This window comes from Papio anubis, chromosome 12 (assembly GCF_008728515.1).
Source record: "Papio anubis isolate 15944 chromosome 12, Panubis1.0, whole genome shotgun sequence".
NCBI classification, from domain to species: Eukaryota; Metazoa; Chordata; class Mammalia; order Primates; family Cercopithecidae; genus Papio; species Papio anubis.
The window spans coordinates 28,965,196-28,989,731 of NC_044987.1; the positions used below are offsets into that span (position 1 = coordinate 28,965,196).

Below are 24,536 nucleotides of genomic sequence, written 5' to 3' on the forward strand. Positions count from 1 at the left end.
CACCTTTATAAGTTAATCACCTCCTAAAGGCCCAACATCTTAATATTGTCACATTGGCGATTAAGTTTCAACATATGGATTTTGGGAGACATTCAGACCATATCAGGTTATACATTTTCAAAGAACCAAAACCATTTTACAGAGGAGGACTTAAAGTTCTATTTAAAAGTATATGCAAAGCAAAATCTCTATCTCCTGCTGCAACAATTATAGTTAAGTACTGGTAAGAGTGTTCCAAAAGATTAAGGAGACAGACATTTATCTCTCTGTTTTGATTTTCCTTTTCTATCTCATATAATATCTAAGCCCAGGCCTATCATTCTAGCCTGAGAAGACTGAGTGAGTTGAGTAGATCTCCAACAGATATTAATAACAGATTTTATTTCTTTCTTGAGCATGCATGTGAATAACACTGCATGCATTCTTGTACATGTGCCCATGTATGTTAACTGTTTTATTGTGCTTTGAATTGACTCCTTTAACGATTGGAATGGTACAATCCAAAATTTTAGTCCGGACATTAAAGGAAGTATTTGCTATCTTTTGTTTGAAAGTTTATAAAGAAAATAAAAACACCACTGTATAGGAGTTCTATATTGAGCCTTGTGACCAAATCACTAATTAATGTAAAGGTTTACTTGACTCTGTTTTCAATTATTTTATATGCATATATATGTGTATATGTAAAATATATGTATGTGTATACATCATTATATGTGCATGTATATATGTGTGTATGTGCGTGAATATATGAATATGTGTATATATGTATGTATGTGTGTGTATATATGTTAATATAGGTATATATTCTGTGTGTATATATAGAATCTATATAAAGAAATATGTGTGTGTGTATACATATATATATACACATATATTCACAAACAAGCACACATTTCTTTTTTGCCTGGAAGTTAGGATAGGAGGACTGGTTGGGTTAGAATTTAAATATTCTTAGATTGCATAAAATCTCACTGTCATATAACACTTTCTTCATGGCATTTCAGCCTAACTCTTACATCCAGCAAAAGTAACTTCATAAAATTCCTTAAATATGGACTTAAGTATGTTTTTCTTGCCTCTTCTTGCACTGAAGCTAGTCCTGTAGTTGAATTCATAATATGTGTTCCCTTAAGCTCTCAATCTTGTGCAAATAAATCTTTACAGATGGCTAGAGCAACAAACTCAAGGACAACAGGAAAACACTGACAAATATAACAAACAGGCTAGAGAGAACAGTAGAGAAAGGTTCACAACATCTGACATAACTACCAGTGACTTTTTTTTCCCATGCTAAGAAAAAGAATGCAGCAAGAGAGCTGGGAGTTTACCTCATCTTCAAACCTTGCAAGTGTTTAACATTTTAATTCCCCTAACACCAAGAAGCTTGAGAAACAGGAATGTCAAGTCTGACTTTCTACTGAATTATGATCAAACAGGGACATACATTTGTTACATTAGTAGAAAAGAAATCCACATATGGATTTGGAATGATTAAAACCAGATCAAGAAGACAGCCCCCAAAGCATTTCACTCATATTAATATAACAGCTTTCCTCATAAATCTCTTATGCCTCTATTTGGCTTCTGTAGACAGGCTAAGTCTCCTTGGGTTTCATCTCAATGAAGGTTTAATTTGTCTCATTTCTGTCTCTGTGGGAGAATTTTAATAGTTGTCTAGATTCTCTCTAAAACATCTATTTTAGAATAATAGGTCATATTTTCATTTGACACTTAAAATGCCTATTTCTAAAGTAAACAGTGGGAAATTTTTAATTCGCTGTGATGTAAATTTGAGCTTAGAGAGCTCTGAGGGTTTATGTCAATTACCGAAGAATAAAACATCAATAAATAACTAAGACTTCAATGCAAAGGAAAGCCTCAAAATTTGATGAGTGGGTATATATCTGAGGTGAAGAATTTGAACATAAAATCAGAAAACAAAGGATTCAATCTAGTCAATCTAAGAATGTTTCCACTGTGGCAAAGTAGCAAAAGGATAATTTTCATTGCCCTGCAGCTTGTATGTTGTTGTACTTAATAAGAAATGTAAGTAACAAAAGAATACCACTTTATAAAGTGGAACAGAATTGATTTTCATTTATCAGTGCCGTCCTAGAAAGCGCTGGGAGAAGAAGGTGAATTCCACTGGGTTAATGTGAAAACAATTTACATTGGCATTAAAACACTCTTCGAGGGGCAAATAAAACAAAATAAACATACTTCAGGCAAACATATGAAAGAAAACTGTATAATACTGAACACAGTGCCTATATTTCAATGACCTACACAAAATTTAGATTTTTTTAGGTTGAATTCAAACAAAAACATTTTCTAAAATAATTTAAAAGTTCCATGTTTGTCTTCATCAGCCTATTTATTTCACTTTTATTACTATAATTATTTATTGCTGTCTTTAAGCACCAAATGTTTATAAGGGTACCCTTAATGCACATTTTTAGTGTTTTAGGTGCCCAAGTCTACATCTTTGTGAATAAAAGTAGCTAGGCTATCTACTCTCTATTTTATAGCTGTGAGTCACAACAGTAACTTAAAAACAAAAGAAAACAGAAAAGTACAAAAATCAACATTAATCTAGTTTTTGCCAAAATGTCTGGATAGTTGGCTTCCTTTGTCAGCTTGAAGTTCACTTTTTTTTTTTTTTTTTTTTTTTTTTTGAGACAGAGGCTCGCTCTGTCGCCCAGGCTGGAGTGCTGTGGCCGGGTCTCAGCTCACTGCAAGCTCCGCCTCCCGGGTTCACGCCATTCTCCTGCCTCAGCCTCCCGAGTAGCTGGGACTACAGGCGTCCGCCACATCGCCCGGCTAGTTTTTTGTATTTTTTAGTAGAGACGGGGTTTCACGGTGTTAGCCAGGATGGTCTCGATCTCCTGACTTCGTGATCCGCCCATCTCGGCCTCCCAAAGTGCTGGGATTACAGGCTTGAGCCACCGCGCCCGGCCTGAAGTTCACTTTTATCCTGGTATCAGAGTAAAGGACTAACTGCCTACGTGCACGGTAGCCAGAATCTTTCTGAGATGGTCTAAATGTGGGCATACTTTAATTAATGATGTGGTTTCACTGTGTCCCCACCCAAATCCCATCTTGAATTGTAGCTCCCATAATTCCCACATGTTGTGGGAGGGAACCAGTGAGAGACAATTGAATCATGGTTTCTTCCATACTGTTCTCAAGGTAGTGAATAAGTCTCATGAGATCTGATGGTTTTAGAAGGGGTTTCCTCTTTCACTTGGTTCTCTTGCTTTCCTGACTGCTGCCATGTAAAATGTGACTTTGCTCCTCTTCACCTTCTGCCATAATTGCAAGGCCTCCCTAGGCATGTGAAACTGTGAATCAACTAAACCTCTTTCCTTCATAAATACCCAGTCTTGGGTATGTCTTTATCAGCAGTGTAAAAACAGACTAATACAGTAAATTGTTACCAGGAGTGGGGCACTGCTGTAAAGATACCTGAAAATATGGAAGTGACTTTGGAACTGTGTAACAGGCAGAGTTTGGAATAGTTTGGAAGGCTCAGAGAAACACAGAAAAATGTGGGAAAGTTTGGAACTTCCTAGAAACTTGTTAAATGTCTTTGACCAAACTGCTGATAGTGATATGGACAATGAAGTCCAGACTGAGATGACCTCAGATGGAGATGAGAAACTTGGGATCTGGAGGAAAGGTGACTCTTGCTATGTTTTACAAAGAGACTAGTATCACTTTGCCTCTGCTCTAGAGATTCGTAGAACTTTTAACTTGAGAGAAATGATTTAGGGCATCTGGCAGAAGAAATTTCTAAGCAGCAAAGCATTCAAGAAGTGACCTGGATACTGTTAAAAGCATTCAGTTTTATGTATTCACAAATATATGGTTTAAAAAAGGAACTTACGTTTAAAAGGGAAGCAGAGCATAAAAGATCAGAAAATTTGCAGCCTGATGAGGCAATAGAAAGGCAAAACCCATTTTCTAGGGAGAAATTCAAGCTGGCTGCAGAAATTTGCAAAAGTAACGAGGAGCCAAATGTTAATCGCCAAGACAATAGGAAAAATGTCTCCAGGGCATGTCAGAGGTCTTCATGTCAGCCTCTCAAATCACAAGCCAGGAGTCCTAGGAGGAAAAAATGGTTTCATGGGCTGGGCCCAGGGCCTTGCTGCCTTGTTCAGTCTTGGGACTTGGTGCCCTGCATCCCACCTGTGCCTAAAAGAGGCCAACGTGGAACTCAAGCCACTGCTTCAGAGGATGCAAGCCCCAAGCCTTGGGGGCTTACACGTGGAGTTGGGCCTTCATTTGCACAGAAGTCAAGAATTGAGGTTTGGGAACCTCTGCCCAGATTTTAGAGGCTTTATGGAAATGCTTAGATGTCCAAGCAGAGGTGTGCTGGAGGGGCAGGACTTTCATGGAGAACCTCTGCTAGTGTGATGCAAAAGCGAAATGTGGAGAGCAAGACCCCACATAGAGTCCCCAGTGGGGCACTGCCCAGTGGAGCTGTAAGAAAAGGGCCACCATCCTCCACACACCAGAATGGTAAACCCACCAACAGCTTGCACTGTGTGCCTGCAAGAGCCACAGACCCAACACCAACGCATGAAAGCAGCCAGGAGTAGGGCTGTACCCTGCAAACCCATAGGGGTGGAGCTGCCCAAGACCATGGGAACCCACCTCTTGCATGAGAGTGACCTGGATGTGAGACATGGAATCAAAGGAGATCATTTTAAAGCTTTAAGGTTCGACTGACCTGTTGGATTATAGACTTGCATGGAGCCTTTAGCTCCTTTGTTTTGGCCAATTTCTCCCATTTAAAATGGGTGTGTTTATCCAATGCCTATACTCCCGTTGTATCTAGGAAGTAACTAATGTGCTTTTGACTTTACAGACTCATAGGCAGAAGGGACTTGACTTGTCTCAGATGAGATTTTGGACTGTGGATCTTTGAATTAATGCTGAAATGAGTTAAGACTTTGGGGCAGTGTTGGGAAGACATGATTGGTTTTGAAATGTGAGGACATGACATTTGAGAGGGGCCGGGGGGGTAATGATATGGTTTGGTTGTGTCCCTGTCTAAATCTCTTCTTGAACTGTAGCTCCCATAGTTCCCCTGTGTTGTGGGAGGCACCTGGTAGGAGATAATTGAATCATGGGGGCAGTTTTCCCCATACTGTTCTCATGGTAGTGAATAAGTCTCACGAGATCTGATGGTTTTAGAAGGGGTTTCCCCTTTCACTTGGCTCGCATGCTCTCTTGCATGCCACCATGTGAGACATGACTTTGCTCCTCATTCACCTTCCACCATGATTATGAGACCTCTACAGCCATGTGGAACTGTGAATCAATTAAACCTCTTTCCTTGTAAATTACCCAGTTTCGGGTGTGTCTTTATCAGCAGTGTGAAAATGAACTAATACAATTAATGATTGATTTTATAACACATGAAAATGCACTGTTTTATAAGGTCTTAATGTCTCTTGTTATTGTAATTGACTGCAGAGAAGAAAAACACCTGGGCTTAGTCAAAGTCACATTGTCTGCATGATTTCTAAGACATCATTGCCTCCTTCCTCATTTTTCTGTTGATTAATTTCCATTATACCAGGAAAGTGACCTCCTAGAATGGTGGTCTAGCTTCCTGAATTTCCAGTCCAGATCACTTTCCCATATATTGCTTTGGCTTTTTTTTTTCTTTTTTTTTCAAGTCTAAAATCTAGATGGAGAGTTGAAAATAGATGACATTGGCCGGGCACGGTGGCTCATACCTGTAATCCCAGCACTTTGGGAGGCTAAGGCGTGTGGATCACCTGAGGTCAGGAGTTTGAGAACAGCCAGACCAACATGGAGAAATCCTGTCTCTACTAAAAATACAAAATTAGCTGGGTGTGGTGGTGCATGCCTGTAATCCCAGCTACTCAGGAGGCTGAGGCAGGAGAATCGCTTGAAACTGGGAGGCGGAGGTGGTGCTGAGCCGAGATTGTGCCATTGCACTCTAGCCTGTACAAGAGGGAAACTTCATCTCAAAAAAAAAAAAAAATAAATGAATAAAAATAAATGACATTAAGTATTGGCACTTAATTTCAGATATTTCTCTGTTTCTTTGCATGAAAATTCTTAAACTATTAACTTAGTTAATGCTATGTTGAGCACACCAAAGGCAATCATAATGGTACACACTGGTACATTCAGACTAGGAAAAAATTAGGAAAGAGATGATGATAGGTTAGATTCAGCTTTTATTTTAACATTTAATATATTTGTGTGTTTATAACTATGTAATTGACCTTATCATAGTGGTAGATAGATTTGACTTTAAAATTATTTTATGCTTGGCATTTAGTGGACAGTAACTTTATTTTTTGCCTTGTTAATTTAATGATAAAATTATTTTTTCTCCTTGTCTTACACATTTGAAAATTTTAGATAATCTGGGTGCTCACACCTGTAATCAAAGCACTTTGGGAGGCCAAAGCAGGCAGATCACCTGAGGTCAGGAGTTTTGAGACTTGCCTGGCCAACATGGTGAAACCCCGTCTCTACGAAAAATACAAAAATTAACTGGGTATGATGGCGTGCGCCTGTAATTCCAGCTACTTAGGAGGCTGAGGCAGGAGAATCGCTTGAACCCAGGAGGCAGAGGTTGCAGTGAGCCAAGATTGCACCAGTGCACTCCAGCCTGGGCAATAAGAGCAATACTCCATCTCAAAAAAGAAAGAAAAATTAGATAATATATCCAGACTTTTGTGATATAGTTTGTAACATAGACACTGATGTGAAATTACTGGAGGCTCACTTCAACAACCTGCTTTTCTCAGTCCTCTCCTCATCCACCTCTCAATTCCAAATAACTAACACTAAGAAGTGATGCATATGTTAATTTTTTTGATAGGAAAATCTTACATTTTACATATGAATATACAATCATTTTCAAATACTCCTTTTCAAGAAAATAATGGTTGAAAAAAATAAGGTTACATAAAACAAGATCATTATGTTAAGTTGATAGGTAAGATGTAGAAGGGGATTATTTTTTCCCAAAAATTTGATAAACTCAATCTTTAGGAAAATCACCAACAACAATATCATATGGATGATAACAATGACAGTAAACCTACTTTCTTATTAGTGGGCATTAGCTTGCAGAAAACAAAATTAGCTTTGTAAGTGTACATTATTTGTATTATTATCTACCAATGGTATTATTATTATCTACCATTATTTTTAGGAAAAGATGAAGTAGTTACACTATTTCACCCAAGATAAACTAATTCAGAAAAATACACATTTTATATTTACTATTTACAGAGGGTTTTATAAATGTTAAGATTCTAAAGAAGACTTAAGCTTATTAAGCTAGTGTTCTTATTTTAACATGTGTGTGTTTACGGGAAGCTGTATTGAAAGTCATCCTCTGACTAAGGTTACTGGGGGAAAAGTGAGAGCCAAAACTTTATAAATAACTCTAAACTGACGTTCGTAGGTAGTTGTGTTTTCAAAAAGCATACACAAGGCATACTGCTGATTTATTCTTCAATTTTGTTGAGCCTTAAATCTGCATGGAGAGCATGATCAGTGTTCTGAATGTCTGTTGACAGATACTCATAAAGAAAGGAAAGTCACTCAGCATGCTGTCTGAACTCTCAGACTGTATTAACATTGTCGTGTCATATTTCCTTCCTGGCATATCATGGTGATATTTAAATCTCTCCTTTTATGCTTCCATATATTCACACGACTTATTTCAAAGTTCCCCTGGGTGTCGGAATTTGTAATTGCACGCAAAAATATGAGGGAGCTGTAACTACATTTGAAATATGGTGTTAAGAATTATGTCTGATCCTGGTAAATTATCTGATATATGTTTGTAAGGCTATTTAGAAATGAAAAATATGTTTTACATAATTATTAAGCAAATAATGGAAATTTTTTAAAATAAGAAAGTGTTTCAAAATGAAATCAAATGTGTTGGATAATGGCCATACTTGGGCGTGCCCATTTTCCTGAAAGAAGCACATTTTAATGTAATATCATCTGATATAAAACCGCTTTTCATTTTTGGAAGTTTTGAATGCACTGAGTTCTTTGAAACTATCAGATAAATAGCATATTGGAAATATGGAAAATATAGATTAAAATGCTCAATAATTTTTAAATAACAGGTTATTTCCTCCTCTTCTGAAAATTTTAATTTAAAAATTAAGTGACATGGCATAAATGATGTTTTATCATCTAAGTTGAGGAGATTTTGATGTAATTATATTATAATTCTTCAGGTTGTTCTGCAGTAAGCAAGTCTATGCAAACCTACTCCCAAAGTCCAAGGAAACTGAGAGACCAAAGAAAGAGGCTGACAAATCCAATTTTTCAGAAAGTAACATTTAATAGAAACATATGAACCGAAGCCATGTCTGTGTTTCGGGCAGCTGTGGGACAAAATGATAGATCCCAGTGCCATTATCCCCCAGACCCAGGTTTTATAAACCACAGAGAAGGAATGTGTAGGATAACTGAAGTCGACCTCTCAGGGAAAAGCAAAAATGCTATGTGAATCTGCCCAACGGCAGGATTTATTGTCAAGGTTGTTTTGATCTCAGGGTAGGATTTATGTTAAGTACACAAGAAACAGTGGTAAAAGAGAAATCTTAGAGGCATTTCTGGAACTGGAGTTAACCAGAAGCCAACATGGTAGATTTGCATTGAAGATGGAGTTGCCTTTAGCCTCCATATAAGTGCATATTACTGAACTCTAAAGGCTTAAAGGAAGAAACGATTTCCATTTTAGTACAGATTTAATAGCAACTAGTGGCATCAGAACTTTGTGAATATTGTTAACAAATGATTTTGATAGCTCAGATAAGCATTATTATATTGTTGTTTGTATATTTTTCACAGAAGTGCTTTTCAAATTCTTTTGAAAACTTAGTTTTACAGGAGTTTGCAGTTTCAATAATTACACACACGCACACAACACAAAGGAGTCAAACAATAAAGAATTTTTCAACTTGCTATGAAAATTTTAACTGCCATAGATTCCTGTTCTTGATTTGTATTAATTCTGTATTTTCATGATTTTTAATAAATGTCTAGATTCATGTAATCACTACCCCAATGAAGAAATGGGACATTTTTATCTCACAAGAAAGTTCCCTTTGCAGTCAATCCTACTTCCTCCCTCCACACCACAAAAGTGATTTGATTCTATCATTATAGGTTAGTTTTATTTGTTCTGAAGTTTAAATAAATTGGTCATACAGTGTATAGTCATTCGCATCTAGCTTCTTTTGCTCAATATAATGTCTCTGAAATTCAATCATATTGTTTTCTGTATCTATAATTAGTTCATTTTCATTACTGACTAGTATTCCATTGTTTAAATTTACCACAATTTGTTTATCCACCCACCTGTTGGTGGACAGTTTGTTTCCAATTCTTTACTAGGAATAAAGCTGCTATAGCATTCTTGTATAAGTCTTTTTTTGGAAAGATGTTTTTATTTCTCTTGCGTGAATGCCCAGGAGCGAAATTGATGAGGTATATGAGAAGTGGATATTTAACTCTAAAGTGGCTGTACACTATTGCACTTCCACTCATAATGTATTAGAGTTTCAGTTACTCTGTATCCTCACCAGCCATTGCAATGCTGATTCTTTTTAAATTTAGAGATTCTACTGGTGGAGCAGCAGTATTTAATCTGGATTAGATTAGTTATTAATCTAAATCAAATTTATTTGAATTTCTCTGCTAACTAATGATATTGAATATCCTTTCCTGTGTTTATTGGTGATTTACTAATTCTCTTTTGTAAAGTTTCCTCAAATTTTTGTATAGTAGGTTGTTTCGTATTATTTGGGTTATAAATTACTTTGATATTCACATGTCAAGTCCTTTCCACGAATATGTATTGAAATTTTTTTCTATCATTATGTGGCATGCCTTTTCATGTCCTTCAATGATATTTTTGAAAAGCAAACATTTAAATTTGCTGATGTCACGTTTGCTCTTTCATTTCTTACTTCATTTTTCACAGATGGATTTATCTTACAATAGCTTAATTCCATTTATCTAACCTCCTCCTTTGCTCTTTTATTATGAAAACAAAAAGTTAATAGTTAATATATATTAAACACCTGACACTATTATTTTTTCTTAGACAGTAATTTTTTATAAAGAAGTCACAAGAAGAAACCACTATGTTTGATTAATTCTGAAGCTCTTTATCCTTTCTTTCAGATCCAAGGTTTTATTTGGTATCATTTTATTTCAGCCTGAAGAATATCTTTCAGCACTTCTTGTAGTGCAGGTTTACTAGTGACAATTACCTTCAGTTTTCATTTATCTAACTATGTCTTTATTTCAACATCTTTTTTGGAGGACTTTGTAATTAGAAATTATATTTTGGAGGCCGGGCGCGGTGGCTCAAGCCTGTAATCCCAGCACTTTGGGAGGCCGAGACGGGTGGATCACGAGGTTAGGAGATCAAGACCATCCTGGCGAACACGGTGAAACCCCGTCTCTACTAAAAAAAAATACAAAAAAACTAGCCGGGCGAGATGGCGGGCGCCTGTAGTCCCAGCTACTCGGGAGGCTGAGGCAGGAGAATGGCGTGAACCCGGGAGGCGGAGCTTGCAGTGAGCTGAGATCTGGCCACTGCACTCCAGCCTGGGCGGCAGAGCGAGACTCCGTCTCAAAAAAAAAAAAAAAAAAAAAAAAATATTTTGGTATTTGTAAAGTTTTATCTATATTTTTTAGAAGTGTTACAATTATATGTCTAAATAAGGGTTTTGTTTGTTTATTTGTTTGTATTCACCCTACTTGGGCTTCACTTCTTGAGTCTATAATTTGATTATTTAAACCAAATTTAGGGCTATTTTATTCTTTATTTTTAAACAACTTTTTTCTTTCTTTCTTTCGTTCTTTCTTTCTTTCTCTTTCTTTCTTTCTCTCTCTTTCTCTCTCTTTCTTTCTTTCTTTCTCTCTCTTTCTCTCTCTCTCTTTCTTTCTTTCTTTCTTTCTTTCTTTCTTTCTTTCTTTCTTTCTTTCTTTCTCTCTTTCTTTCTTTCTTCTTTCTCCTTCTTGGTTTTTGTTATACTTTGTTAATCCATTTAATATTTTCTCACAGATTCCTGAGGCTCTGTTATTCTTTAATGCTATTCTCTCTATTTTTCAGAAGGGGTAATTTCTATTTATCTTTCCTTGATTTCACTGATATTTATTTTCTGACATCTTCAAGCTACTCTTATTGAAGCCCAAATTCAGATTTGTGAACCCATGTGCAGCTGATGCCGAACACTGACAGCAGGTGTTTGGAGACAGAGAAAGGTTTGTTTGATTTGGCCAGAGTGAGAAGGCAAGAGGGCAAGATCTCTCAAATCTGCCTTAACAAAAAGAAGAAGCAGAGAGTTTTCATGTGGCCAGGGAGTAAGGGAGGGGAGGTTTCAGGAAATCAAAGGAAAAGGCTATATTTCATCAGTCTCAGATAACACCTTGAGCAACCTGGTTTCTGGGGGTCAGCAGCTGGTTCACAAAGTCCTTCAGGCATTCATTCCTTCTGCAAAATCTTTGTGTGAACCCAAAGTTATCTCTTTCTGCTTGACAAACAAACTATACATCAGCAGTTTATAATTACATTATGGGGAAAAATAATACTGGGCAAAAAGCTAGTGCAAGCAAGAAAGGACCTGATTCAAATTTTTATTATTTAAGTCACTAAAAGTGCGGGAGTGCTGAAATCTCGAGTGCCCTGGTAACACTACAGTTGAATTAATTTTGGAAAAATTCCATATTCATTTGGAGACTTTTTCTAGTTTCTTTTTTTTGTTTGCTGATATTTCATTTACTGATTATGATACATTTTTGCTATAATACTTTAAATATATATTTCTTTATTTCTTTGAAGCTATTTATAGTCGTTGATTTAAAGGTTTTGTTCATTAAACTTAACATTTATGTGATCTTCAAGTTAATTTTTATTGAATGATTATTTTGTTGGTGTAGTTAGGTGCATGTATAACTATTTAAGAAACTACTACACTATTTTCCAAAGTTGTTGTACCATTTACATTTTCATCAGTAGTGTATGAAATTTGCAGTTCTTCCACATCCTTTTTAGCACTCTGTTTTTTTCGTATTTTTAGTTTTAAATTTTCTAATAGTTGTATAGCGGTATCTCATTGTAGTCTTAATTTAAATTTCCCTAAAGACAAATGATATTGAACATTTCTTCATGTCCTTATTTGCTAGCCACATATCTTTTTTGGTGAAATGTCTGTTTAAATATTTTCTAATTTTTAAAATTGGGCTGCCTATTTTCCATTGAGTTTGAAAGGCTTTTATATACTCTAGACTCAATTCTTTGATCAGATATACTATTTGCAAACATTTTCTCTCAGTATGTGGCTTATCTTTTCATCTTCAACTTGTCTTTTGAAGAGCAGAGGTTATTAATTTGATGAAATCCCACTGAACAGTTTGTTCTATCATCTAGCATGCTTTTAGTGTCACATCTAAGGAATCTTTATAATCTTAAGACTACAATTGTTTTTCCCTATATACTCATAGATGTTTCGAAGTTTTAGGTTTTGAATTTTGACATGTTTTTTATATGTGGTGAAAAGTATAAATGGAAGCTGTTTTGGTTTATTTTGCCTGTGGATATCCAATTGATGTAAGACAATTTGTTAAAAAGACCTCCAATTTTTGCCTCCTCATTGAACATGACCATCACACTCTGCTTGGTCTCCATCTCACTGTGATGGGTTTTGGAAACTGCTCTGAGGCAAAGTACAGAGATGTTCACGGGCTTCACCTATTGAGTTTTTCTTCTTTCAGGTATTGCTGTCTTGCACTGATTATATTCCAGTGCTGAAAAAAGAGAGACCTTGCATATTTATTTAGTTTTATGTCAAGGGAGAGAAAGAGAGAGGAAGAGAAAGAGAGATTTAAAACTGATACTTCTATTTCCAGGATCACTATATAACCCTCCAATCACTCAGGTGAGACCATCTTCTTAAAATGCCTAAACTTCGTAATTCTTTGCCAAAGAAATTTGGCAATATTTGAATGTTGGAGTAATTTTGATGATTCATCAAGCAAACGTCTTTATTATTAACTTTAATTTTTATTTTTTTTTTCATTTATACAGCCATTTTTTGGTGCTTAACCTTCCACACACTGTAATATAAGCCCTTTGGGAAGTGTAATATGTCTTCAGTGACAAAAGTTTGAACTATAGTTATGTAATTCCAAATCAGTATGATAGAAAAAATCTTCCAGTCATCCTTTTGTAGAATCTTCTCTTGTTTCTTGAATGTTAAACCTGAAATATTGTTTTTGTATATGCTAAGTAACTATAAATTGTTAGGAGATGATTACTGAGCAAAATAATAATAAAAAATATACTCTCTAATTATATTAAGACAACATAACACTTCAGTTTCCATGAAAGAACAGATGAAATGGAAATGATGTTTATAGTGAGGAGAAAAACACAGTGTGAGTTGAGGGTGAAAGTGGGGCTGGGAATCGTCTACTTTGGAGTAGCCAGGGTAACTGAATTGGAAGTAGAAGCTGTAAGAAGAGGGAAGAAAGGTATAATTTAAGTAACTTAGAAAGAAGATTTTGACTTGCAATAGGAGATTACTAATGAAAACAATATGTTTTTAAGATCAATTCTACTTTAGATCAAGTAAAAATAACTCTGAGAAAAGAAATTTTTACTAAACTTGACACCTATAGGTAACAAAGATACACCATGAGTAATTTTTAAAAATTACTTTGGGATAAGACAGATGTGGATTCAAATCCTAATTCCAGCACTCATAAGAGGTGTCACGTTACTAAAATTACCTTTTAACTTTAGTGTCCTCTGTTAAAGTGGGTTGTAGTAGTATATAGAGTTTTGGTAAGATAAAATTAGATAATTTACATGTTTTTGGTACAGTGTTTGGCATATAAAAACACCAGTTGGGCATTGATTATTATTTGTTATTATTAATATTGCTATCATTTTCATCATCAATCAAGAAATCCATCCTGAGAGTTGGTTATTTCTGTGATCATTTAACTGCACAAAAAGATACAGTGATACAGAGGTAAAATGGATCCCAGGCAGGAGACTCAAGAAAAAGCCTACACCCTTAGAAGGAGGAAATATGGGGAAGTAGACTGAGGAGGTGAGAAAACTATGGTGCTGACAGTAAGCATGGAATCCAGACTATCGTACAGGATCAGAGCTATATATGATTATTGCTGCCTTATTCACCTTTACAAAAGCCATCTATGTTTTACTTAGTTTTCAGATAGGTAAATTCCCATACTTTCTCTTGGATATGCCTATTTGGATGGAAAGATTACAGAATGTGTTATATTTGAAAAGGCAGTGAAAGAAGAATTGCTCATACTGCAAGTGTTGATAGCATTTACAAAAACTATATCAGAAAGGTGATTAATGAATTTCTGAAATTAAAATAAAATTGAAGCCTGAATAAAAAATGCAGCACTTTTGAAAGCAATTTGGCACTCTACACAATGAGCGTTAAACTCTCCATGCTGTGTGACTTAGAAAGAATACTTTTGGGAAGCCATTCTACAAATGTAATCCAATATACAGGGGAATCTACTTGCATTAGTTTTAAAAATCTTGGTAATATTTGTAATATGAATCTTCCAATTTGCTGTAAATATACAGCAAGAAGGAAGTGATTGATATATTATTAAATATTGCTTAAAAATCAGTAACACCATTAAACCGTGTAGTAATGTAGCAATAAAACTATTTGATATATTACATCCAAAATGCACTATATTTACAAAATGATTGTAATAATGTAAAATAGATACAGAATAATAAAATGGGAAACACACTAACACATTAGCATGCTGACATTTTGCAAGTAGAGAGATTGGAATGTTGTTTTTTCTTTATTTTAATTATCTAAAATTTCTTAAGAATAGAATAATTTTCCCATACTTTTATGAAAATGGAAACCATTTGATTAAAAAATAAGAATTGATGGTGCTTTTTCAGGAATTTACCACAAATTTAACTATAAAATTTACCCTAAAGAAACATACATAAGCTTTAACAATTTCACAGAATCTGGCTTCAGTGAACTTAAAATTCAAACAATTTAGATTTTAATCTAGTGCTTATTTCTCCTAGAGTCCTCTCTGTATCTCTTTCTAACTGGACTTACAGCTTTAGCACATCTCATTATAAAAGTTATCTTCTTTGTTTTTGGTCATTCCACCTCTCAAAGCAGTGAAAATGTTCTTTCGTATGTTGATTTAAATCAGTTTCCTTATAGATTACATTCACATGTTTTGAAATCTAATCCCTCTTTTACATGCTGTCTTCCAAAAGTATAGACTCTAATCATGCAAAAACAATGCAAAACAAATAGAACCCAAACAAACAAATACACAGATTTCCATTTACCTGGCATTGAGTCTCCTCAGTATTTTAGTCACAGTATTCTTAATGCAACTGAAATTTATCTTTAATCTTCCTTAAAGTTTATCACTGAGATTTGAGTACACTTCTGTAGTTTTGACCTCACTAGCCCAGAGCAGGAAGAGACCATCACTGTTTTTCCATTCCATTAATGAATCTTAAAATATGATTAGCTTCTTTTGGCTTCATAGGGAAAATGTTTTTAAAGGGGCATAGTTTATAAGCAGAGACTACTTTTGAGCTTTAAGCTTTATCCTAACTGGCTTTGTAATAAAAAAAAAATCATTTTCTATGCTCCCATCCTCTCAGCTTTCTGGAAATCAATAAGACTACCAAAAACACCCCACAAAACATGCATTCCACTCAATAAGGTGTTAATGAATCAATGCGAGCAAAGAAAAATTATTTTATGGGAGCAAAAACTTACACTCTATTAAATTTAACTGCTTAATCATACTGTGCAGTATATTTCAAATATGTCTTGAGAGGATAGAAACTATATAAAAAGATTTTCTTTGCTTTTATATATTTCTTAGAGCAAAGAGTATTAATCTATTTAAGACACATTTTAAAAAGTTTCCTGACCCAAAGATATATTATTTATTGATTGAGACATATGAGTTTTATTTAACCTGTTCCATCTTTACTTAAGATGCTTCCTTGAATTATAGTTGACATAAATTGATTTGAGGACTTCAAGAACTAGCTTCTTCCAATTCTCTTTAAGATCTCATTGATTATTTTTTCTTGGATTGAATCTCTAGAATACCAAGTGTAGTGTATACCTGTTCTTCATGCACATTAATAAATTAATAGTATTCTATGCTTACTAAAGCCTAGTTTTCTGAGAATTTTTAAAATGAAGACACTTTTATCTTAGATCCTAGTCACTAGGTTGGTCACTTTATCTTTATACATAAAATAGCTTAAAAAGTGCTGGCAAGGATGTTGTATTCTTTCCCTAAATTTGGATACACGGTACTCTCACCCGTGGAAAAAGATCATTGGGTGCAGGAACTTGTGTTTCCTTATACTTTATCAATAGATAGGTTACAGAACAGTGATGACTGCTTCAAAGCACAACTTTAAAGTTTGGTTTTAAATTGGGCAATCATTAATAATAGAATTCTCAACTTTAAACACAGTATACAAAAGAAAATAAATGGGCTTGGAAAGCCATTATGGAGAGGAAGTGTATTATGTTGACATGAACAAAATATATTAGCACCACTTGAAGCACTATGTAGTAGGCAGATATTTTTCATATAAACAGATGAGGGAGTAGCCTGTCTTCACTCTGTAGTATAGAATACACGGCATTAACAAACTCTCAGACACTTTTTTCTTGAGGTTGTTAACTGAAATATACATACATGTTTCTTATGGCATTTTGTCCCAGTGTTCTACTCTGTTGTTCAAATTTTTATGATTAAATGAAAATGTGGTTCATTTAGACCTTTCGGCTAAGAGCAAAACTTACTTATGTCTCAATTCTTTTGGTCCATAGAAAAGGCCTTATTTCAACATTTGGCATCATGAAGAGATTCCGTTGTGATAAAAAACTAATCGTAGGATGGAATACTTAATACTTAAAGAAAATTGGTATAATCTTCGACTGTATCATCCACCATATGCACACTCCCACACACGCACACAACCCACGTTATATTTCTTAATATCACGAACCAAAACCATGTTATTATTTTTAGGTTACTTATTTCTGCCTCTCCAAATAGAATACACACACAAAAAAGTTTTTATTGGTTCAACTGCTGGAGCCACAGTGGCCAGTAGAGTGCCTTGATTGCAGTAGGTACTCTTATTTTTTATTAAATAATCTAATTAGGCTGGGCATGGTGACTCACGCCTGTAATCCCAGCACTTTGGGAAGCTGAAGTGGGTGGATCACGAGGTCAGGAGATTGAGACCAGCCTGGCCAACAGTGTGAAACCCATCTCTACTAAAAATACAGGAAAAAAAATTAACTGGGCATAGTGGCACGTGCGTGTAGTCCCAGCTACTCGGGAGGCTGAAGCAGAATAGCTTGAACCCACCATCGCACTACTATACTCCAGCCTGGGAGACAGAGTGAGATTCCATCTCAAAAACAAAACAAAACAAAAAAATCTAATTAAAGACATTATATAGAAATACTTAATATGTAAGTAAATAAATATTGAATGTATAAGTAATTCAACAAATGAACTAATAATTGTAATAGAAGGACCCTTGTCTTCATTTAAAAACATAGAAACAACAGGACTTACTTAAAATTTATAATAAGATGCTACAGAGAAAACATTGGTACAATAGTTATATATTTTATGGTATTTTTGGATCAGTGATTTAAAAAATGGAAACTTTCATCATGGCAATTAGTTTACTGTCATTAACTTCTTAGCAGCGAATATGAAGTAGCAATGGGAAAAGCTAAAGAAAACTGTCTTTGAGAATTCAGAAATGGAGTCTTAATGAAAATAAGATGTAAAAGATCAAAATTGTGACCATTTGTATAGATGAAGTTTTAGCAGTTATTGGAGTGCTTATATTCACTGAGTCAATTCAAGGGTTGATTTTTTTTGGAGGTTTAATATGGATATATTTAATAGCATATAACCAGGTAAGAGTGGAAATTTCCATCAGTTTTTCTAGCTGCTGTCCCTAGTTACAGACTCTTGAACATAATCTCAAATGCCATTGGTCTTCTCCTATTGAACTCAACTTCTTTATTTAGTTTTCCCTTTAGACTTTACCTTTTGGGTTTCAGCCTGAAGCTACTATTATACACACATGGATGCATACTGAATACATATACACAAACACACACATATATACATATAACATGTATATTTATATATTTATATTTTATATTTCTCTGGAACTATCTCTGCACACATGTTTTATTCACATTGAGACCCATGTTGCCCTGCAATAAAAAAAGATGCCAGAGCCCAACTAAAATTTCCACATGCCACTTTAATTTCATCATTTCCTTTTCAGGGATGATTCAACAATGTTTAACTCAACAAATATGTGTTGAGCACTTTCTATGGGACAGGTACTCTAAATCCTACAAAGATAATACTTAACAAAACGAACAAAGGTCCATGTTCTCATAGGACTAATGTCCTTGTAAGGAGTAACATGTAACAAACAACAGACCTACTGAATAAGCTAATGATGTGGTTTTAGTAGAAGCTGATAAAAGCTGACAGGAAAGAAAAAAGTGAGCAGGTGATAGGAGAATCAGAAGTATGGAAAAGAAGTGTCAGCAACAATTTTACATTATTAGAGCTGTGGTTATTAAGTAGGTAGAATGTGAGTACAGGTATAAAGACTTACTTTGACTGATAAACTGCAATATGCGGAAAATAATGTGGAGGTAGAAGTGACTGAGGCAGAGAGATCAGTAAGGGGAAATCATGATTGCTCATTTCAATGGCCATCAGGTAGTGCATTATTCAAAGATATTTTGTATTGAAGATATTTAATGGAATAAACCTTAAGATATTCAACCAACAGTTTAGAATTCAAGTGCAGCACTTTGCAGAGAATTTGAGATTGTAGGTGACTTTTTTTTTTTTCTGCATCTGATCACCTTTTCTATGTTTGGGGTATCCCTTTACATTATGGGGTAGTTTCTTACTCTAGAAACAAAAAGATGCCAGGAAAAATTTTCCTAGCATTCCTTGCAGCTGTATGTAGTCCAGATGCACGATCAAGGCTCTAATGATATGATTTATCTATGCAGAGTTTAAAGCAAAAAGCAAGGGTAATACATACTCCAGCTTTTAAGGGGGCAGAAAAGTGCCACTTACATCAGTTTTCAGAGGTAGGAATAGATGCACTTAGATAATGGTGGAGCGACAAGATCTGCTCCTGGTCCTGTTTTCATGTGACCATTTCTATGACATTTTGTGAGAGTTGTTTCTGACTGTCTATCCTCCAAACCAAGCTCCGCAGCCCTTACCCCAAATTCTGTGTTTAGCAAAATATCCTTTAATAAATTTGTTTTCTGACTGATTTAGGCAGAGTTGTTTAGGAATTGTTTAGGAATACAATTGTTTGGGAATTGTTTAGGAATACAAAACAAAACAAAACTACTAACTGACAGTGGGACCAAAGGCGTATATGAAGACGTCATATATGAATACATGTAATAATTGAAATTAAAACATACGGAGTACAAATAAAATAATTGAGAACTAAAGAAAATAAAAAGAATTGAGTGGGAATATTTGATGGAATATACTTGTAAGGAAAAAGAAGAATCTAAGCAGGAGTAGTCTTAATATGGGAGAAAAACCACTAAATGCTTTGTAAATAATAAGATTAGAGAGTATTTCAGGGAAGCCTCAAATTCAATGGAGATCATTGAAAACTTCATTCAGAATTTTTAAGAGGCTTTTTTTTTAGTAAAGAGATGATTTAGTGACATTCTGACAAACTCACAGCTATCTAAATTAAGAAAGCACCATGAGTAATGGGTTACTAATGGATTACCAATAGTAATCTAACTAGCAGTGTCCTTTGCATCAATTTAACCACATTCACCACCATCAGCACCACATAATTTAATGCTTAATTCCTTCAATTATATATATGTAATATATTTACTATATTTACTATATTTTATATATAAAATATATAATATATATTTACATATATTATATATATTATATATTTACATATATACTATATATATGTAAATTTGTCATGTTTGCCAGGTAACAACTTCCAAGGGGGTATGCAATATTATTTATATTTGCCTTATGTCCTAGTCTAAGATATGCACCAGAATGTTCTAATGTTCTCCAAACTATCTAGAGGCTGTCTTTGCGTTTCATGGTATCTGTCATATCCCTACTTACTTTTGCTGCCTTAGCCTGTTTCTTGACACATGCAATTTTCCATTCTGCATTTCAGGGCAGAGTAGAGTCTCAGTTATGTCATCATAATTTTGTTTTCAATTCAGGTCTTTGTTTCATGAGCTGAACATCTTCTCTGCGCTTTGTTGTGTATATCTGTGCAGTTTCTCAACACCCAAGGGAAGAATACACAGAAGTGCATGATTCTAGCACTCCCCCACCACTGAGGTCTGGAAGTGGAGCATAGGTCCTTTAGCAATCTCAGCAAAACCCTTTAGGGTTCCACTGATTCAGTTGCTAAGAAACTTGTTATTCAGAAATTTTGAGAATAGCTTTGGCTTCTTCCACTGACCTCCCTCTTTTAGATGAGGTTCTTGAACCACTTTGAATGCAGAATATCAGCTTCCTATACTGGTATTGAAGACAACTGAAACCTCTGCTTACTGCTATCTCCTCCATGGACACATAATTGATTTCCAGAAATTTGTTCCAGTTATTTTAATTAAGGATAACAAAAAGATGTTGCCTGTCACTTGTCATCATCTCCAGCGAAACTGATTCTTAACAGAAGCTCCAGAACTAAACTTTCCTAGGAGTTTGTCTTCATCATCTGTGACACAGGCTTTTCTGCTCATTAATTATTTTGAGTGTGTTCATGAATAATGTAAAATCACTGAGAAGCAAAATTACAAGATGTAGTCCCAAAATTTCAATTTTAGATATTTCAGGAAAAAACATGACTTGCAACCTTCTTTACTGCCAATTTCTTATCTGCAGAGTGACTAGATTAAAGAGTACTTTTGAAAGTCATATCACATTTTCCTGTTAACAGCATTGTCCTTAGATCTGGGCAGGAGGGCAGCTGCTTTACACTCCACATATGTGGTCTGTGGCAACATGCCACAGAAACACTAAAAGGCTATGCAGTAAATTAAGGGCAGCAATAAAATTATTCTAACCAAATCCAGAAATTGAACAGTTAAGATGAAATACCTAGGCTGCCTTAGTCTTTACTAAATGAACATTTAATTATGATCAATATAATAAGAATATAAAAAAGGCAATTATTTCTATCAAACTCAGATATCAAAAGCAACAAATGCAACTCTGATCTATTAGAAAGATAAAAATATATTAAGAAAATCAACAAATTCTATGAAAACTCATGAAAATATTCATCACATCTTTCTGGTATTGTAAAAATGTTTCTATCAAAACATCTTCTGATTCAGTTTAATTATATAAAATTACTTTGGGTTACATGGCAGGAATTTCAGATTTTATTTTGAATCTTTTTTTTGTTTGTTTGTTTTTTGTTTTTTGTTTTGTTTTGTTTTGAGACGGAGTCTCGCTCTGCCGCCCAGGCTGGAGTGCAGTGGCCGGATCTCAGCTCACTGCAAGCTCCGCCTCCCGGGTTCCCGCCATTCTCCTGCCTCAGCCTCCCGAGTAGCTGGGACTACAGGAGACCGCCACCTCGCCCGGCTAGTTTTTTGTATTTTTTAGTAGAGACGGGGTTTCACCGTGTCAGCCAGGATGGTCTCGATCTCCTGACCTCGTGATCCGCCCGTCTCGGCCTCCCAAAGTGCTGGGATTACAGGCTTGAGCCACCACGCCCGGCCTTGAATCATTTTTAAAATGGAAAAAAGAAAATGTAGTAACTAGCTTTTAAATATTAACTTAAAATGCAATGTATTTTGCTTCTACTATTACATGTAATACAAGTTAGCTTCACATTTAGTTTTTCCAGTTCAATTATCCATGGCTAGAAATATTTGGTACTCTATTAAAAGACCACAAATCCACTCGGAAACAAAACATTTCATATCTAATTGTAGAACTGAAGAACAAAGCTAACTAAATTAAAAATACCAACAGTATTCAATCAAGACAAATACATTAGAAAACAGAACATTAGTACAATATTCTTAAAAGGATGATATCTGGTATCTACATATAATCCCACATAATGGTGTACATCTTTTGGTCTCTACTAGCACAGTGTATACTAGAAAAAAAAGAAACATTTCTTAATTTACTAAGTATGATTTTAAAATTTGATCTATAATGAACAAATTCATAGGAAGAATAAAAATAATTTAATGACAGAAATCACTATGTGGGATGGAAAATTTAAACTAATATTGTTAATCAAATGTATAATAAATTTAGAGATCGTGTAATATTTAAAATAAATAATTAGGAAAAATGTGACTTCTGGAATGGTAGCACGGTAAGTTTTATAAACCTTCTCTCCAGAAAATGATCATATTGAAGAAATTATTTTAAAGAAGTCTTTGGAAACTTTTTCATAACAAAGAATTTTTTTTTTCAAGAAAATCTTCTAGATTGTGATACCAAGAGCTAGTCTGTGTCACTTAGCCATGACTTGCTTTCTCCTCCCTCCCTATCTAAACATTTCTTTTATTTCCCCCTCTTTTTCTTTTTCAGACTCTCCAATCTGAGTGAGTAGGGCCAAGAAAATGGGGCGCTCTCTCTCTCTCCTCTTCTCAGTTAAAGGATATGTTATCTCACCAGGAGGGGCAGGTTGTCAGCTTTTCTCATACCTCTCAGCAATAAATTGCAGAGGCTAAATTCCTAACATTTGAAGCTGAGAGTTTGGAGTTTTTCTTAATTCACTCAACCCCGACCAGTAGGGTGGAGGCTCACTCCTAGTCATGGCAAGCCACAAAAATTGAGGAAATGATCATCCCTATCCAACTCCCTCATAGGGTGGAAGATACATGTAGGGGAGGCAACCTGAGAAGATGAGCAGTTACCTTCCCTACCAACATGATACCCTCATCCCAACATGCAGGCCCTTGGAGATGCCTGTAGGCACTGGTTCAGAATGTCATCCCTAATTTGCCCTGCACCCCCTGCTGGTCCTCAAAGGCACCCTACCCAGGGGCACTGGGCAGGACTTACACTGAGGAGGAGCTGGTGTGTCTCTGTCACTCTGGAAAAATTACACCACTCTCCTTGCTCTCACTCTAGAGCAGAGGTTCCAATGTTTTGCCATGGTAAAGAGGCAGTCCATAAAAACAGAGTACTCCAAAGCTCTGTATAAAGCAACTAACTTAATTGGAAACTGACTGTTGGGAAATTCAAGCTGAGACTTGCTCAGAAACAAAGGCTATTTTGATGATAAGCAATTATGAGCAACACGCTAACATATAGACCGAAAACTCTACTAGAGAGAACCAGATAAAGAGACAACTAACAACACTCCTCCTGTGTTCAGAACAAACCACAAAGACTTGCCTCAAAAACTAGCTCTGCAATTGACCTTGGTTGAATTGGATCAGACTGTGGGAGCAATTTATACTTTATGGTATCATGGAAAACAACAGACCAGTCAGCCTTCCATTAGTGGAGGCTGAAATCTGGGTGTTACATATGCAGAAGCAGATAGCTTAACAGAGAGAGCAGGGAGAGAGAGAGTCCAATAGAATCCTGTTAAAACCACTGTAAAATAGTACCGCCAAGTCAATAAACAAGAAGAAACCAAAGCTGAAATTTATAAATATTTCAGTGCTTCTTGTAAGAAGTGGATACACTAAATGTAGAACTAAAAAAGATAACTATTTTCAAATTTACGCAGTGATTTTAAAGCTTGTCAAAGTCAAGTTGAAAATATTTATGGTTACATGACTGATAAAGAAAAAAAAATACAAGCCAGAATTTTGGCTGAATATCTAGAAGCATTCCTTTTTCATATATGATAAATTGGTTGAATTTGTCTCTAAAAACGTCCTTAAAGATGTTGAAATAATAATATTTCTTGGACCAACTCTAAGACTATATATGATATTTTCTGAATCTGCCAAAATATTTGAGAACCACACTCAGGCACAATATGGGAATGCAGACTAAATGTTGTTAAAGTGATTGTTTTAATGTATAGAAAAATGTAAGATCACAAGAGGGAGTAAGCAAAATAACAGAACCTCCTTCCAGAATCATGCAAGAAAAAACGTTAAATTTGTACTATTCACATTTATTTGGAATAAATGATTGCTTACGAAAATTGCTATGTTAGCAACAGCTTACAAAAAATCAAACAGATCAAACAGTATGCTATTTTATTTTTACTACGATTAAATTTATTTCATTTGTTAATCAAAATAAACTGCATGTGAAGTATTCAATGTATGTAGAATTTCAAAAAAATAAGGAGATTGGAATTAAAAACTAAAAACATTTACACAATTATGAAAGAAAATAGTCACATA

General features: G+C 35.1%; 1 protein-coding gene across 13 annotated transcripts in view; it reads left to right on the forward strand.

Annotated features, from left to right (window-relative positions):
* LOC103881450 (caspase recruitment domain-containing protein 18) overlaps window positions 1-24,536 on the forward strand; it is a 269,585-nt gene that overhangs the window by 27,717 nt on the left and 217,332 nt on the right. For 2 of the 13 annotated variants that reach the window (XR_637750.3, XR_004177386.1), the window contains 2 exons: window positions 12,814-12,977; window positions 22,753-22,905. The exons of 9 other annotated variants lie outside the window; for them this stretch is intronic. The gene's annotated coding sequence lies outside the window, so the exon portion shown is untranslated. Of the gene's footprint in view, window positions 1-12,813; window positions 12,978-20,411; window positions 21,546-22,752; window positions 22,906-24,536 lie in introns of those variants that run through there. 2 more of the 13 variants (XR_001895092.3, XR_001895091.2) reach the window with 2 other exon arrangements.